Genomic DNA, 17,086 nt, shown 5'->3' with positions numbered 1-17,086 from the left:
CCCCTTTCTTCATGTGGTTCTCTCTGTCTGCAGCAGTGAGGGGGATTCCTGTCAGATCCCTATTTTCATAAGTTCATTTCTCGATTCATCTCATTTGTTTGACCTGTAGTTCATTCTGTGGCAGATCTTAAAACTGACATTTATTCCATTTTACATCTGACACCTTAAACACTGTTTGCACTTTTTCGACAAACAGCCTGGTGTTTCTTTTTTTGAACATTTTTAGCTGCTCAAACATAGGTGTTTTTTCTTTTTTTTTTCAGTCTAAAGACATGAAGTAATTGACTAAGAGAGTGTTTTTCTGGAAAAGTAAAGACTGTGTGAGACTGACAATATTTTTCTCCGGTCTGAAGACAGTGAGGTTGTGGTAGAGGTCATGCACCAAATGGCTGTTTTCACTAAGTTTTGGTTAAATCTGAAACGACACACAGCTTTTAATAGATGCTGGAAAGTTGTAGCGTCTTTTTTAAAATCTCCAAATTCTGGGTTTGAAAGATGTTGTTCACAAATATAAATCCATTTCTAAACCTGCAACCGGCTTGATTATTTGTCTAGAGATTTAAATTCCACCTCATGATGATGTCTGCATGTTGTCTTTGATGAACTGGCATGTGGTTACCTGCACTGACCCACAGTTGCAGCTTTAAGCCAGCAGGAGGCAGAAGTGAGGTTTCAAGCCGCTTCACACTGCGAGGAGCCTCTGGTCTGCAGCTCACACTCACACAGTGGCAGCAGTAGAGGAGCTCGGAGCACAGATATAGATGTATTGATATAGGTCAGAGCTGAACAGTTAATCGAAATTGCAATACGGCCAAGTTCAATTTTCAGGAGGAGCTTAAATGAGACATTGTGGTGCTACAGAGATAACCCCCCATCTATTTGTTTCTGTGACAGCGAATTGCAAAAATTGCCATTCCCACTGTAATCGTGCCTCATATTGCAATCGTTCTGCTGTAATATAGTTCTACTTGAGGAGTGAGTGAATAAATACCATCCTCTGATCCAGCGTTTTACGAATCTCCAGCAGGTGTTTTTTTTTTATACATTAAAATAGTTAATAAAGGTGTTAAAAAAAAGCCTGAAACAATAGAATCTAATAGGGAAATGATTCTGTGCTCCGAATTCTGATGCCCAAATTAGAGTAGGTCTTTGAGACTCATATATTAATATCTGCTGTGTGGAAAAAAATATTTTTCTTTTTCTACATAAACCTATGTAATGGTACAACACTGTTAAACTAAACTGTGTTACAAAATGCCTAATAATGATGCATACAGTTATCTACTATTGGCTTCTACGATGACCTTACCAATTCATTACTGGTCTGTAATTCATGGTGAAGAAAACAAACGTATCAAAAACGGTTAAAAATTAAACCTGAAAGACAAAGTAAAATGAAAAATGCATTTTTCAAAGTTTTCTTTTTTTTTTTTTTTTGTATCTTTTATATCAAAATTTTTCTCTTCTCTATAAAACATAAAAATATTTTTGATGGCTCATGTTGAACTCATAAACTCAGCCACATGTGATTTTGGGTGCTAGCTAACCGCACATATCACATAAAACTGAACTTGTTGGCTAGTGAGGGCAGCTAGCAAAACAGCACCATAGTAGGAAGTGAATGTTTCACTGAGACTTTAAATAAACTATGTTTTAAAATGTTTTAAAACAAAATTATGAAATAATTACAAACAGATAAAAAATGTGTAAACACTCCTTCCATTGTTTTTCTTCTCGAATTAAGGTGGAAAAGATTGGGAACCACTGAGTTAGACATTTTGGGTAACATCTTTATTTGCTTTCTTGAAAACAGTTAAATGAGAATATTGACACCACTCTCATGTCTGGACACTAAATATGAACCTACAAGCAGCCAGTTAGCTTAGCTTAGCTTAGCTTAGCTTAGCTTAGCAGAAGGTCGGGGGAAACGGCCGGTCTGACTTGTCACAAAATCCACCTTACAGGATCTTTAAAGTTGATTGATTAATTGACATGTTACATATTGTTTGTTTAATTCAAAACACAAGTGTTAAAAATGACATGTTGTAGTTCTGTGGGAGTTTATGCGTCAGACTGTTTCTTGGCCGTCCCGAATCTCAAGTTATTGTATGAAGTTTGATATTCAATTCACAGTGAATGTCTTTATATGTTGCTGTATATTTACTGTTTTCAGATGCTCAGACCGAACAGCAACGCAAGCAAAAATACATGAAATATGGAACAATCACAGCTACTTCCAGGATAGCTCATAGATTTAAAAAAAAAAAAGCTAAATTAACATGATATTCTTGCTGTAATACCCACAAATCTCAGTGTTTTATTTTATTTTGAGTCTCTTTAAACAAGAGAAAAAAATTCTACCAATTCAATGAGGATACCTTACATTTGTTTCAAAATAAGATGAGACTTCATTGATCTCCAGAAAGGAAATTCACAAAGAAAATACAAGAAGAGAAGAAAATAAAAAGTTATTTTGATGGTTGAACGTGATATAAATTTTGTTTGCATAGCAACAAGGATTAAACATTGTGATCTTCATCAACCTTAAATCTACAGTCTTGATTGGTGCAGCCACTGTGTAATAGATCTGTGGTTTTTGGGAAAGCCTTCCCTTCCCTCTGCCCATATCATTTAAACTGCCAACGTCGCAGCAGCCGCAGATGAGCCGTGGGCATCTTTTGGTAAACTCTTTGAATTAAATGACAGAGTAGTGTGGGGGGTGGAGTCGACATTTAACAACTTTCTAAGCTGCAGATATGCCATTGCATCTCACCATGAAAGTGGCTGTGACCGCAGTGAGGCATGGCTGCCTTCATTTCATTTAGATCGTTTTTCTTTTTTTTTACTTTTTCCTTTTTTTTTTTATCCGGTGTGTCAGAATTAATGCCTCCTGAACTAAATCTGGCCATTGTGAGGTTTAATGTAAACGGCTACTTAGATTCAATCGCTGCTTCTCGGTAGGTTTGTGCTGTGTACGGCAAAAAGGCAATCACAGTGCATAAACATGTAATTAGGAGGGGAGATGAACTATATGGAATGCAACACTGACAAGAGTATGATATGGACTCGTCCTCGTTCCCTCTTCGTCCCGAGGGGCAGGGTGGGTGGTATTTCTGGGAAGGGTCTGCTGTAACCATTGTTTTGCCCCTCCCAACATCTTAACGTGCTACTGCTGCACTTTCAGACGTGACTTAATGCTCCTTCAGTGGCTTTAATTACCTCTGGTGATGACGGCTTGTCCCCCAAAATGCTCAGCCTCTGTTTTCCACATTATCTTGATAAACCTATAAAACACAAAGTCACATCTGATTTTTGCAGCTTTGCATATTGTATTTGTGATTTGTAGTCATATGGTGTTTATCTAAACTTAACTGCTTTTCTACATTTTCAACTTGTTAATTAATGATTCAGTTTATTTTTCAGACCCAGGCTGGTTATAGATTGATGTTAATTGTAAACTACTGCCTTTTTGAATTGTTCTGAAGATTTCCAATTAAATGATTGTGTTATTAGACAATACAAGAACTTTGCCTAAATACAAATCAGTTTAAAAATTCTGTTTAAAAAGTATTTAAATTGGTAAATATATATTTAAAAAAAATAAACAAAGCTATGGATATGAACAGACACTCCATGTCAGTTTTTACCATTTGGCAGTTTTCAATGCATTTCAGTCAAAAAAGTGTTGTGGTTTGGTAAATAGCCCTGTCTCTGTTTTACATAGTATTGTATTGGTAACATACAGGCCAGTAGACCCACATATGCTAAAAAAAAGGGGCAACTTTTAACTGTCATCTAACATATAATTAAAAAACACATAATTCTTCACCACTGCTTTGTTTCTAGAAGGGATGTACAATATAGATGTTTTATCCGTATTTATTTGTATATTTCCGTTGTTGGACAGTCCTGTCTCCGTTTGGCTCCAGAGATTTGAGGATGCCATGGTGTCTGAGAGAGAGAGAGAGGAGAAAATAATTGCAGGTTGATGTACCTAAGCAAGCAGGGAAGAGTGGAAAGCAGCAGCTAAAGATAGAGTGTTTGAGATGGGAAGTGACGGTGGCTCAGATTTAACGTTTTAATAAACCAAATGTGCCACTAAGAGGCACTTAGAGCTTTATGAATGGAAGGACTGAAGCTTGACCTCCTGGCTGTGTGTTGGCTGCAATTACAGGGACCCAAACACAAAAATCATGGTTGGAAGTTTGACCAACCTGAGGCCGACTGTAATTCAGAATAGCAACCAAAAGCCCTCACTGCATCCATCTGGATTTTCTTTTTCTTTTTTCAGCTCGACAAGATCTCGCCCAAGTCATTATAAAATTATGGAAAGGCTGGTCTCATGAGAAAAAGAATTAAAGCCAGAGACGCTGAATTTTTCGGGTTACCAAATCAGATTTTGCCCTCATTTTAGGATTTATTTTAGGAGCAGGTAATGGGTTACTTTAAAGCCAATTATCTAAATCAAAGCTGAGTAAGTGCTATAATGACCAGTACTTTTCATTTTTACTGCACCTCCCACACCAGCTCATAATCATCCGCTTTTACAGGTGTGGTATCGCAATCTGTCAATTCCAGCATCTCAAGAAAATCCTTAATGCTTCTACAGAATCACACATCTTAGTCTTTGATACGTTACGATATGTTGCACATATTACCAGCCTGCCTGGGGTTGAATCTACGGAGGCTCAAAACGTACAAATGGCAGTAAGAGATTATTAGACGAGTCAAAAATATAACTGATAACATCAATAAATAAGACTTAAATAATTAAAATGGAGAATAAAAACAAACACAAAACTTTGCTTTTCTGTTGAACTCCAATAATTTGGATAAAAAAGAAAAGTTTAGCTTCACTAGTTGATTTTACCTGATAAGCAAGTGAAACCTTTGCAACAGTAGCTTAAAAATTTTAGCCTGAAAGCTAATGATACCAAAGTTAGCAAGCTAACACTACTTAAAGTTTAGTATATTTGTCATTACAAGAAAGGAGACATTAACAAACACACCTACAAAAGGTCAATGATATGGATACAAACACACATTTCCATTGTGGTCTTTGATGAAGACAGTATTTAAAGAGACATGCGTTCAAAGGACCAGTGTGTAGGATTTAGCGGCATCTAGCTGTGAGCTTGCAGAATGCAACCAACTAATACCCCCCCCACCCCTCCTTTTCCAAGTGTGTAGGAGAACGTACGTGGCCTTCAGGTAACATAAAACACCCGCTGTAGATATGAAAATGGTTCTTAGATTCAGGTGATGATACACTAATGAAAGCATCATATTCCACTTCCACAAAAGACTTTGTATATAGTCTCTGTTTAGATGTGTATTGCCTTGTAGGTGTGATTTCAACTTGAAGTAAATAGGACTTGCATGTGTGGCAGGGGCAGCCTTTTAAACGTTTCACATTTTTGACTGTTAATTATAGTGCCACCATTGGGCCGATTGGGATCATATTTTTTGTGAAGCATTTGCACATCATTTCTAATTATGGTGCCAACTTTCGCGTCTCTGGCTCGTTCCAGCTCACTTCAAATTGACAAAACACTTGTATACCAAATTTAGTGTATTTAAAGTCAAAATTCTAAAAGTTCTATTCATTTTACTCTTTTCACGTTAAGCTAATTAGCAAAAAAAAAATCCATTATAGCGAACTTGTTCAGTCCAGGAGGCTTTTTTGTAGAGCACATTGAGCTGGACTTGTGTGTCAAATTCCAAGCCAATCAGACCAACGTTGTGAGGGGTGTGGCCTCTCCGAAATTGGCCTTAACTACACCGCCATCATGTGGCGGATTGAGCTCATATTTCTTGGGAAGCTGATTTTCAGTCATTGTGTCAAGTTTAAATGTTTATAGCTCCTTCCAGCTCAATCTGGCAGAAAAATAATAAACCTGAGCAAAAACAACAGGGTTCTACTCCTACGGGGTAAAGATAAGGCTTTTTGTCGACTCTGCAAGAAGCAGCTCCCTTACTCTACAACTCCAACAAGATATATTTCTTCTGTGATACTCGTGAAGTGACATGTTTGCCAACTGAAGGGTCACTGAGCGCTACATGGTGTTGGTCCACCCAGGCGTCGGAAACAAGTCTGTGTTACAATGTGTGTCTACAAGCTTTATGTATAAGATTCCGCATCATCTGTAAACCCCATCAAGCTTTTACCATCTGCTCCTTTGGTTTCGGCACCGGGAACTTATCCAATGTACAGGATTTCACTATCCCTTCATTGTGCATGTCCCTGCTCACATTCGTTCCCCTGGTCCTCCAGTGTCACTGGGACGCAGACTCGGGCCTGTTGCTGACTGACTGAGGAGCTGGTGTTAGTGGTGAGAAAAAAGGGTGTTGGAGGCCAAACCCAACATCTTAAACAGCTACAACACTATTATGTTGATGTTTTTCTGGAAGGAGCGCCGGTGTTTACAAAATTACGCAGAGCTCAAAATAATTATGGTGGACAAAGACAAAAATGGAACGAACGACACTGACAGCTCCTGCAGACATCCGAGGCAAACATGTTTAAACGTCATCTGTACACTTTTTATTCGTTTTGAGAGACTATGGAAACTTTAAAATGAGGGACACTGAAGATGAAAACTGTGATGGATTGAATCTCTGGTTGAGGAGCGGAGCCACGCCCACCCCCACCACAGGGTCCTTGATTCTGTCAACTGAATGCAAGGTCATTTGCCGTGTTCAGGGTTAAGTCGTGACCTTTTACAGTTTTCTAAAAAACCTGTTAGCCAGAAAGGTTGATCTTCTTTTCTTTTTTCTTTTTCCTCAGAGAGGGTTTAAGTGTTGGTTCTGCTGTGTGGTTTTTTGGTTTTTTGTTTTTTTTATGACAGACTGATGAAACACCAGTGAAATCACTACATTCAGAAGCAGGTAGACACTTTGATTGATTGACAGTGTGGGGAACCAATGAGAGCAGTCTCGATTCTTTGAACAGTGAAATAGACGAATGTGTGACGAACTGTCAAACAGACGCACCTACTCGTGTTCTGCCGGTTTCATTGACATTAATGGTCTTTGGTCTTTGTTCCATTCCTGGGGGTTTACCAGCTCAGACGTCAGATCAGACTCTATTCAGGCTCAGCTGCTTCCCTTGTTGTAGTTTTATATCTTGAAATTTAGTGTTTGGATTTGACCAGGCCTGTGTAGGCAACCAGGTTTTTTTTTTTTTTGACTTGACCTGAATTTTTAGATCTGAATTGAGCTTATTGAAATGGAGCAACTTTTTGATATAAGGCACAGAACAAAAAAAAAGTTATTGAAATTGAGTTTTGAGAATTTAATTAAAATTCAAACTATAAATAAATTCAGGAAGATGGTTTTCATCAGTTATTAAACAGCATCATTTCTTTCTTGTTCGAATGCAAGGTCTGAGGCAGTGGTTCTCAAAATGTGGTCTGTGGTCTAATTTGTGTCTGTTTAGCGTCCTTGATGTTAAAAAGTCTTGGTCAGATTTTTGGCGATATAAATAAAATTGACTTTATCTGACGTTTATTATTGTGGCAGCAAGAAATCCCTTTGATACAGGACTGAACCTTCTCATGCTCTTCACCTGTTGGCTGTTTATATTTTATTAACATACTATGAATGAACTCCTGGCACATGGACACGTCCTTTTAAGAGGTCTTTATGGTATTTTGAACCTGGTGCTTATCAGCCCCGGTGGCCTGTGTCCTAAATATACTGGAGAATGTGTGGATTTCCCTCGCCAGGCTGCTCTCCTGGCTCAGGTCTGTTGTTGTTTTTGTCGGTTTCCATTTTATTTTAGGTGTTGGGCTGGGAAAGGATCCCTGAGAACCATTCTTAGTGCGGCAGTGGGAGGAATGCGTAAGGAAGTTAAGAGGCCCTTAGCTCTTTTTTTTTTTTTTTCCCCCTCCAAAGAAACCCAGCATCACTCAGTCGAAATGAATAAGGAGCAAGTCACGAATAGCATTTATCTCACAAGCAGTATAAATATCTTTGTTTTGATTCCTACCACAGTTGATGAATAGATAGCACAAATGGATATGAATTTGGACGTAGTAAAAGCTATTATACCCATTAGTTGAGGCTTAAATAAGACTTAATATGCACTCCATGAGTAAATCTGAATAGAGCAAATTTGGCTAAATAGTGTTTTTCAATTTTATTTAGGATTCTGCGTCACAGCAAAGCCAACATCTGGATTTAGTGGCTAAGTGTAAGATTTTTATCTTTTTCTTTTATCTGCATTGTTGTGAAATATTTCAAATAGCTCCGCACGCCGTCTGCTGCAAAAAAAACAAACATCAAAGTATGAGTTGTTTACGGGGGTGCATGAGAAAGAACACAGTGAGGGTGTGGAAGAAGGATACAAAGCTCAGGCGCCGCAATCTTTCAGCTGTGCTAAGACATGTAAACACCGTCTGAAGGTTCCTGCTCTTCCCAAAATGGGGGCTTCATGTTCCCAAAAGTTACTGCCGGACAGTTTTATGGCCTTGAATGTTGGTGTAATTTACGGGGTATTGTGTTTAAATCCACCACTTCTTAACAAATATCAATCAGACAAGAATAGATGGATAAAGAAAAAAAAAGACTTGGTGAAATACACAAAGACACTTTTTAAAATGTAGAGTACAGACAAAAGCTAAAGACTAAAAGGTTCAATATGCTTCCAGTGAACTAGGTCGTATGAGGTGTTTTCTTTTGCGACCGTGTCTGATTATACTTCTTTTGAATGGTCACATTTCAAGGCGGAGCAAAGAGGAGTCTGCCTTCATTTCCTCCTCCTCTCTCCATCGCACTTCCTGTGTGATCTCTCTCCCAGAACTCTACGTCTTTAGCGTGTCTTTGTAGTCTTAATGAATTTTACAGATGGCGATAAGGTCAAACACTTTGAGGCTCTTTTCGGAAGCGTTCACGGTTTTGCACTCGTGTTGTTGGTTAGTTGAAAAGTGAAGGGAATAGTTGGTTAAAGGAAGTAAAAAAAAAAAAAAAAGAGAGCCAGAGAGAGGAGGCATACATGCTCACTCACGCCGACACCTGGCGTGCAAGGGGATGCACTCACAACGTGGACGGGCTTTCTGAGGTGAATGAAATCGTCTCCAAAACCTTCAGTAGAGTCACATTTTGGTGAACTTTGACATGTGGATTCATGTTGCTGAGTAATTGTAAGCTGTCCTGACAGCGCCGAGCTTGGACGAAAAGTAGGGTGGGAAACTCCACAATGCAGGAAGTCCTATTTGCTCTGGCGAAGACCCCGAAAACAGAGCGGGAAAACTCTTATCACATGATGTCAGAGTCAAGTCCATTTTTATTACGCCTCCGCACCGGTGACAGCCAGAGTCGGATATTGTTTCCCGTCTGTCCGTCCCATTCTCGTGGACACGATATCTCATAACTTCTTCAAATTGGGCACAAACATTCACTTGGACTCAAGGATGAACCGATTAGAATTTGGTGGTCAAAGGTCAAAGGTCAAGGTCACGGTGACCTCACAAAATGCGGTGTTGGCCTTGTGAACGCAATATCTCCGTAACTCCTTTAGGCAATTTCTCCAAATTTCACACAGCAATTCTCACAAAATCTCACACAAATTGTTCATGTTTTATATGTCTGGAAAAAGAGGGATGTAACCTGAAACTAATCTGAGTGGCGGAAGTATACAACCACTGGGGGTAATTCTAGCTTTTATTGTGCCAAACCACAACAGGGGTCACCTCAAGACGCTTTTCAAATAGAGCAGGTCGAGACCGTACTCTTTAAAATATCATTTACGGAGACTCAACAATTCCCACTGTTAGCAAACACTTGGCGACAGTGGCAAGAAAAAAACGTCCTTTTTAAGAGGCAAAAACCTGGAGCTGAACCAGACTGAGGGTGAGCGGCCATGTGCCTCGACCGGTTGGGCTGAGAGAGGCAGAGAGTGAGAGAGAGAGAGAGAGAGCGGCGGGAAGGACCACCATGCAATGATAATGATAATAGTGACAGTAGCAGCAACCATTATAATGATGACTATAATACTACTACTACTCCTAATAATTATTATCATAATACATTTAGCAGCAGGTGTTGAGCAGGATCATGGGGTGATGGAGGGTTTGCAGTTGCAGATCCAGACTCTACAGCTCCGGAGGCAGGAAACTCTTTTCCCCATACACAATCATTGGAGAAGGAGTGGCTGTAAAAAAACGTGTCACAATCCACATGATTTATCATAACGATTTTTATCATCACATTTTGCTCCATTGCCTTCAATAACATGCAGAGAGTTTTCGTTTGATCCCATTCGTATGTGCAGGGAGGCAACAGGAAGTCAGCTGGCTCGGCCGTAGGAAGTCTCATTGTCATAGCTGGTTTGACTGGAGAAGGACTCTACTGCCAAAGCAGTTACACCTCTCTGCAATTAAACTGCAACAGCAAATAAGTTTAGCAAGGAAACTTAATTACAACCTGATTACATTTTCTATAAACGTAATGAGGATAAGTCTTAATGAAGTCTTTAAAACTTTCATCAGTCGCCGTGAAGGTCATTCATCTGCCTCTGATTATAATTATTCCTGCATCAGTTGGTGAATAGCTGGTCAATGCCATGGAGGATTTAAATCAGTCCTATGCATCATACAGGGGGGGCTGCACGCAAAACCATAATAACCACTGGTTAAGTGACCTTGGCCACCGCTCCTCTACGATATCATTACTGGGAGGACATTAAAGACACTCTCTCTGAGACACTCTTTTAAGACAGCAGAGTAAAAAGACATTTATTGGGCCACTGGCTTTGCGTAAGTGGACACACATTTGCTGTGAAACATGCTTGAAGGAAAAAGACTAAGTAGCTGCTGCTGAGAGTGACGGGGAGTCGTAAACAAAATCTATGAGGCCATTTTATTAGCAATACACACGTGTGACTCAGCTGTCACCGTTGGAAGTCGGTGAAGGAAAGGTGGAGCTACTGAAGAAAAGTAATGCCTAATTTGCTCAGTAAAGTAGGGGGCAGTCGTGGCGAAGGGACATGTGCGCTGGTTTTATGGTAATCCAGCAAATCCAAAATAAGACAGCTTTAAAAGTCAGTAGTTTCATTTCAAACATGGTATTAAGCTGCAAAAAATACCAAAATGCTCTCATCAAATCCACCACGTCTCCAACCGCTCGTTCACCTCAGCATCCATGGCTAAATTGAATGCTGAATTTGTTTAGCTCCCCTCAGAGTAATTGTTCTGAGCTTCATACGTCTGATAGGCTCGGCATGGCTTTCTTTCTGGATGCAGCCAAGCACCACTTTGACCAAAAAGAAGTGGTTGTAGTTTGATTCTTCTCCTACATAGTAAAAATCCCTTTGCAACATTTTCCCCCAAAATCCCTTGTCTTATAGGTTACTAGCTTTTCTAAAGACAACTTAGGACCCAGCTGTCTGCTCCGTTTTACACCCTGACAGTCTATTATTGTAATCAGTTGCAGTATTTTTAACTGGAAATCTCCATGGTGATACTAGGTTTGTCACGGTGGATGTTTTTTTCTATACATCAAACACACCGTTTGGTTAAATGACCTTGTCAAAAAGTGAGCATGTACATGTGCCAACTGTGTGTTGACATAGCAATTGTATCCATGTTTTTACAGCTTCATAAAGATTTAAGTTAGATGATGAAGTCATCCATGCCACAAGTCTTGAGCCTAAATTAGTCTGGAAAGTGGCAACTTGAGTTAATTTGATGTCTTTGTTTGCATTTAAAACGGGTCCCCACTACTGCTTTTGGAAATGATGAACTTTTTCTTTATGAGCAACATCTATAGAGGGTTGAGGCCAGATGTATTTAAGGACAATTAAAGGGTCAGTTCACTCAAACTACACAAATGGGCACGAAAATAGTACCTCTTTAAAGGTTCCTCTTTTTTTACACTTTTCTAGTGTTTTATTTGAAGTGTTGATCCATAAGAAGATATAAAAACCATCTCAGTGTAGTTTTACATCTCCTCTCTCAGGCTTCTCTCTGGAGCTATAGTAACAACAGGTCGGTAAGCCAATCAGAAGAGAGGAGGCTCTGAGCCTCTCTTCTGATAGCTGACTGTTTTCTGAGTGATCCAATAAAAATATAGCAGATTTCAGGTAAAAACACTCAGAGAAACAAAATCCTGCAAGGTTTGGATGGAGGGTCCAGGTGGACGGGGCTTAGTGACTGCTTTGTTATGACATCACAAAGTTCCAGAAGTCCTGACGGCTGGTTTTAAGGCTCAGTTTCTGAATACAGGCTGTGTGCATTTCTCTGTGGACTGAGGCTTTGATACTTTCACAGTATTAATATAGAAGCTAGACCTGCTTTATAATCAAAGGACACGTGGCATCTACCTTCATTCTATATGGGACCTTTAAGCATAGGCTCCGGTTAGCATTGTTAGCACAGCTGGCGTCTCGCTCGAAGACTAATCTGAGGCTAATTCATTTGCTGGCTAATTAACTAGCTAACAAGCCAGGTATGGTACTTGGAGATAGTAGAGAAAATGATTTAGAATATCTGCCCTAAGTGTTAACTGAATATGAGGCTATGCAGTCGCCATATTAACATTTGCAGGCTGCATTCAGGGCTAAAGTCGGTATTATTTTCTTTCAAAAGAAATTCAATTTACCTTGTATTAAGGCAGGGACATGAATCATAGCTATATGTTAGCAGACTAAACTAAAGCTGTCTGAAAGGCTAGATATCACCAGAGGTAGGTGTAAATATATATTTCTATTTTGGATGAAGGATCAGTCCTTTAAGCCTTTACACGAAAGAGAGAGAGCGAGAGAGAGAGATGTCAAACAACAGCAGTGAAGTTAACATCAGGTCAGCTTTGCACGCCATTCGTCTTTGTTATGAATGGTGCGACACGATAGAGTTAGATGTTTGTCTGTTTACATTTTGCTGCTCCCAGTGTGTTCAGGAAAGGCAACATTTACCTTCACCCCTCCTGTCTCTGTCTCCGTCTCTGAGGACACAACTACATGTAAACACCACACAATCCACAACTGAGATTTAAATGGCAGTTCTCCTCCTGTTGGAATCAGCCTCGGCCTATTTTCATGTCTAAAACGATCATCACTCTCTCACAGCATTGTAACAAATGTGTACATACAGATTGTTCCACAGCAAGACGTCACACATCAGGGTGGGGATGCACACTGTTATGTCTGACTTGCTAAATGATGTTATAGCGATGCCCGTGCTTTGATCTGGCCCGTTCGCTTTCAGATAAGCTAAATTTGTGTTTTGCGTGCAACAATAACAGTCGAGGCATTTTCTGTACAGTGTCAAACAAACAACTCACTAATGAACTGGTAGGTGGGCTCCGATCGGGAACCGTGCAGTAACACTTGGAGTCTGACAGAAGCTGCTAACACCAAAGACCTGTGCTTGTGTTCTGAGAAGACAAAGGTTTCAGTCGGTTTAATAAGCCCGTAACAGCTCGCCTCACTGTTATTGTGGCTGTGGACAACACAGCAAATTTGTGAGGTGGTTGCCATGTTGAGCTACAACGATGTTTTTTTTTATGTTGCCATGTTGAGCTACAACATGGCAACATAAAAAAAAACATCGTATTGTACTGTAAAGATGCACTTCAGGCCAACACTGCTGTGTATATAAAGACCTCATCTTCTGGCTGGGCCTACTAAAGACTCAGTCACAACAGCATTTATAGGAGTGAAATTTCAGACCAAAATCAGTTGATTTCAGCTAGAACTGCCACAATTAGCATCTGGGCCCTTTCGTTCACCCAGCGCAAAGCGGCACAAAGTGCAACGCTCGTGTCTTGGCTAGTTGTCTCGTCTGGTCTAAGTTAACGAGGCAGTGTTTCGCTGTTATTTTAAGTGCGCATTCTGACATAAATGTACTGCATTCCACAATGTGCTGCTGTTCCAGAGCGTAGTGCCGTTACACATGACCGTTCCACTGGGTTTACTTTCATTAAATCGCCTGAAAACGACACCGCGCCAGACTATTACCACACACACCTCTTGATACGTCAGACTGGTCAGTTATAACTGAGGGTACAAAGGCATGCGTCAGTATTTCGCACCCGGGCCAGTTCGCTCGTGTGCTTTCACTTCGCTCACAATTCGATCAGTTTTCCTCTGCAGTTGTGAGATGGCAGTCTGATTGGTTTATTGCGTGTTATGCCAAAAACTCACCCATAATTAATGAAGCAATGAAGCAAGTGTTGCTTCATCAAGTGTAACCCCTTTTGACCCTTTGACTCGTCTGGAGGTGCGACAGTTTTTTCCGCCATAAACTTGCAATCCATGCACTTAGATCGTTGCACTGAGAGTTCAACTTTGACTTTGACAACTGGTGCCATTGATCAATTGTATTTAGTTTTGACGTAGTTTGATCCTGTAGAATCCGAAACAGTGGAAGCTAAAATGTCCGCCGTGTCCTACCATCCCATTTGATATACCCGTGCTGTGCCGCAGAAAGAGATGGTTTGTAATCAGTCTTGAGATGACTAAAATCTAGCAAAAACCTTGTTTGAAATTTTCCTCACGAACAAATACAGTTACAAAAGTAAAACTCCAAGTGCAGCACGTGAGAGCGCTCCCTCTTCTTCGTCACACGTCCTACAGTGACCTCAGTCTGCAGCAATAAGCTACGTCACACTGACAGACGTGGTCACGGTGGCTATGAGATGTCTGTATACTGCACATCTGGACTGGATATGGACGTGTCTGTTGGGTTGTGTTGCACAGAGAATCAGAAAGCAGCTCTGAAAGCTAAATGAGACAGAGAAGAAAAAGATGAGAAGGGCAAAATGAAAAAGTAAGATTATATACTTATGAGTTAAGGCAACAAAACTGAGTGTCGGGAAACAGATTTAAAATTCCTTCCCACATTAATTGTCTCCTAAGAGTCCTGTGTGAAGATGACTCCCAGCATGCTCCTGGTGGCCCGATGCTAAGCTGTTGTTTATGGAGATTGCACCTTGAGATGGGAGGATCATTCAACTCTGCGAGTGCCATAAAACCCCTATGATTAAAACAAACCTGGCTGGACTTGCTCAGGGTTTTACACGTTTTGCTTTCTGTGCTTTTCTTTATTGCTCCTCTGAGAGTCAGCAGGATTCAGCCAAGAATGAAAAGCTTAAATATATTTAATTTGAAGGGCAATTTTACCTGTGTGTTTAAATTTAACTTTTGTTTAAAATGCACCGAAATATTTGTCTGTGTGTTTTGGAAACTTCTGCACCTATTAAAGCAGCTATTAAGCTCCAGACGTGAGTATAAAACGTGATGTGAGTTATTTCACCCCGTGGGGGGAATTCAAGATAAGATCGTCCCGAGATTAAACCTTGAAGTTTGAATCTTCACAGTTTTCTTAAGATAGCTCTGGCTAAATATAGCTCTGGTTTGGTATAATGACAGATTGCAGTGTTCTTCACTTTTGCTCTGAGGGGAGAATGACTGTGCAACTGGCGTCACTGTCCCCCACAGTGATCTGCACACTGGTGTCCAAAAGCCACCACATCTTTTCTTTTTCTTTTTTTTCAGCTGCCATTGTTCCTTGTGTCGCCTTTTCTCTCTGCTTCAGCAACATCTCTTCACAAAGAAGGGGAATCTGTGAGATAGGAATCCTTTAGAGAAAATTTCCCTGCACTTCTAAGTATCATGGTTGTCAAGATGAGACCACCCACCCAACCCCCTTGCAGCACAGCAGCTCAAAGTGAGACCACAAGGGGATATTTCAGTGCATTGGTTGAAGGTATATTGAACTGCAGCCTGGTTCCAGACCTCTGACACATTGATTCTTATAGATTCAAACAGGCTTGGTGCTGTGCTCAATGACAGCTGTTTCCTACTGTTGCAGAGACAACTGAGCCAATTAGAGCGCTGGGATTTAAAAAATCGATTTGTTTTTATTTTACTTTTTTTATTCACTAAATGTAGGTGCACTTGTTTCTTTTCAGCTCATTATGTTAAGTGCAATAAAAACTAAAGACGTCAACCCCAAAAGTCAGAGAGTCAGGATAAAACAGTAGGTTTTCTTGGGAAGCAAGTCCTGAAAGCACTAGCAGCTTCTCCTGCTGGTACAACCACAAAAAGCAACAGACAGCTTGTTAACCCACACTGGCTTTATTTGTCTCTTTTATTTGTGTTAAATCCAGAGGATTTGACGGAAAGACGATGTGGGCATTGAGGTTTTGGAGTTCCTGCAAGGTTCTGCTGGGAAAGCTAAACCGTAGTGATGGGAGAAACAAACCTTCATGAGGAACTGGAACACTGTGAAACAGTTTGAAGGGTTTGATACGATCAATATCTGCTGGTCAAATCCTTAGTATATCATCTGCATGTTTGGATTTCATGAGGCAATGATCAAACAGTCTTACTGCTTTTACTTTTAATATGTTCAACAAAGCTTTTAATGGATCAGTCTAAAGCCCCTCTTTCATTCAAAACCAGCACATCACCTCTCCGAGAAGAGGTGTGACTTTGTCCTATATGTTTATGAACTTACCACCAGTTTCAGTTATTTGAACCTTGTTTCCGAGAAATCATCTTTTATCTGTCATGATATTACAATACCCACAAGCCTCAGTTGCCATTGCCATTGTAGAAGAAGCCAGTCGCAGACACAAATCAGAATGGTGGCGAATTCAAAACGTTTCGTCATCGCAGATGTTAACAAAACAAAACTGGACTTGCACTTTTGGTGTGTGTTTAACACAGTTGTTCAAATTTTGAACTGATGATTTTCCCGGTAGAGTTTCATGCCAGTATCTTTTGATGAATGAATGGGACTTAACTCCTCCCCCCGACTCCATAACAAATGAATGGACAAAATGGGAATTCAGTTTTATTTCCAGCTAGACATTCGTTACTTCCTTGCTGCAAATCTTACATATTACATATTATACATAGCTGCATATGACAGATATGATACATATACGTCTGTAGATGTCAGACCCCTTTTTTAAAAGGGTTTTATTGAGTTGTTTTGCATTTTTGTTGTCATGGGTAACATTTCAAGATTCTCCTCCTCTGTCACTGACCAAAGACAAAAAAAAAAAAAAAAAAATGTGTGTGCACCATGAGGGACATGATGCAGCAATTTGCGGCCGCGCTGCTAAAAATGGAAAGTCC

The 17,086-nt window shown here is 40.1% G+C and overlaps 1 protein-coding gene across 1 annotated transcript in view; it reads left to right on the top strand.

The window, feature by feature from the left end:
- Positions 1 to 17,086, top strand: part of nt5dc1 (5'-nucleotidase domain containing 1) — a 57,374-nt gene that overhangs the window by 9,502 nt on the left and 30,786 nt on the right. The window lies entirely within an intron of this gene.

This window comes from Seriola aureovittata, chromosome 19, assembly GCF_021018895.1.
Source record: "Seriola aureovittata isolate HTS-2021-v1 ecotype China chromosome 19, ASM2101889v1, whole genome shotgun sequence".
Classification (NCBI taxonomy): domain Eukaryota; kingdom Metazoa; phylum Chordata; class Actinopteri; order Carangiformes; family Carangidae; genus Seriola; species Seriola aureovittata.
Note: the sequence above shows the minus strand (reverse complement) of the source record. Positions and strands in the feature narration are given on the sequence as shown.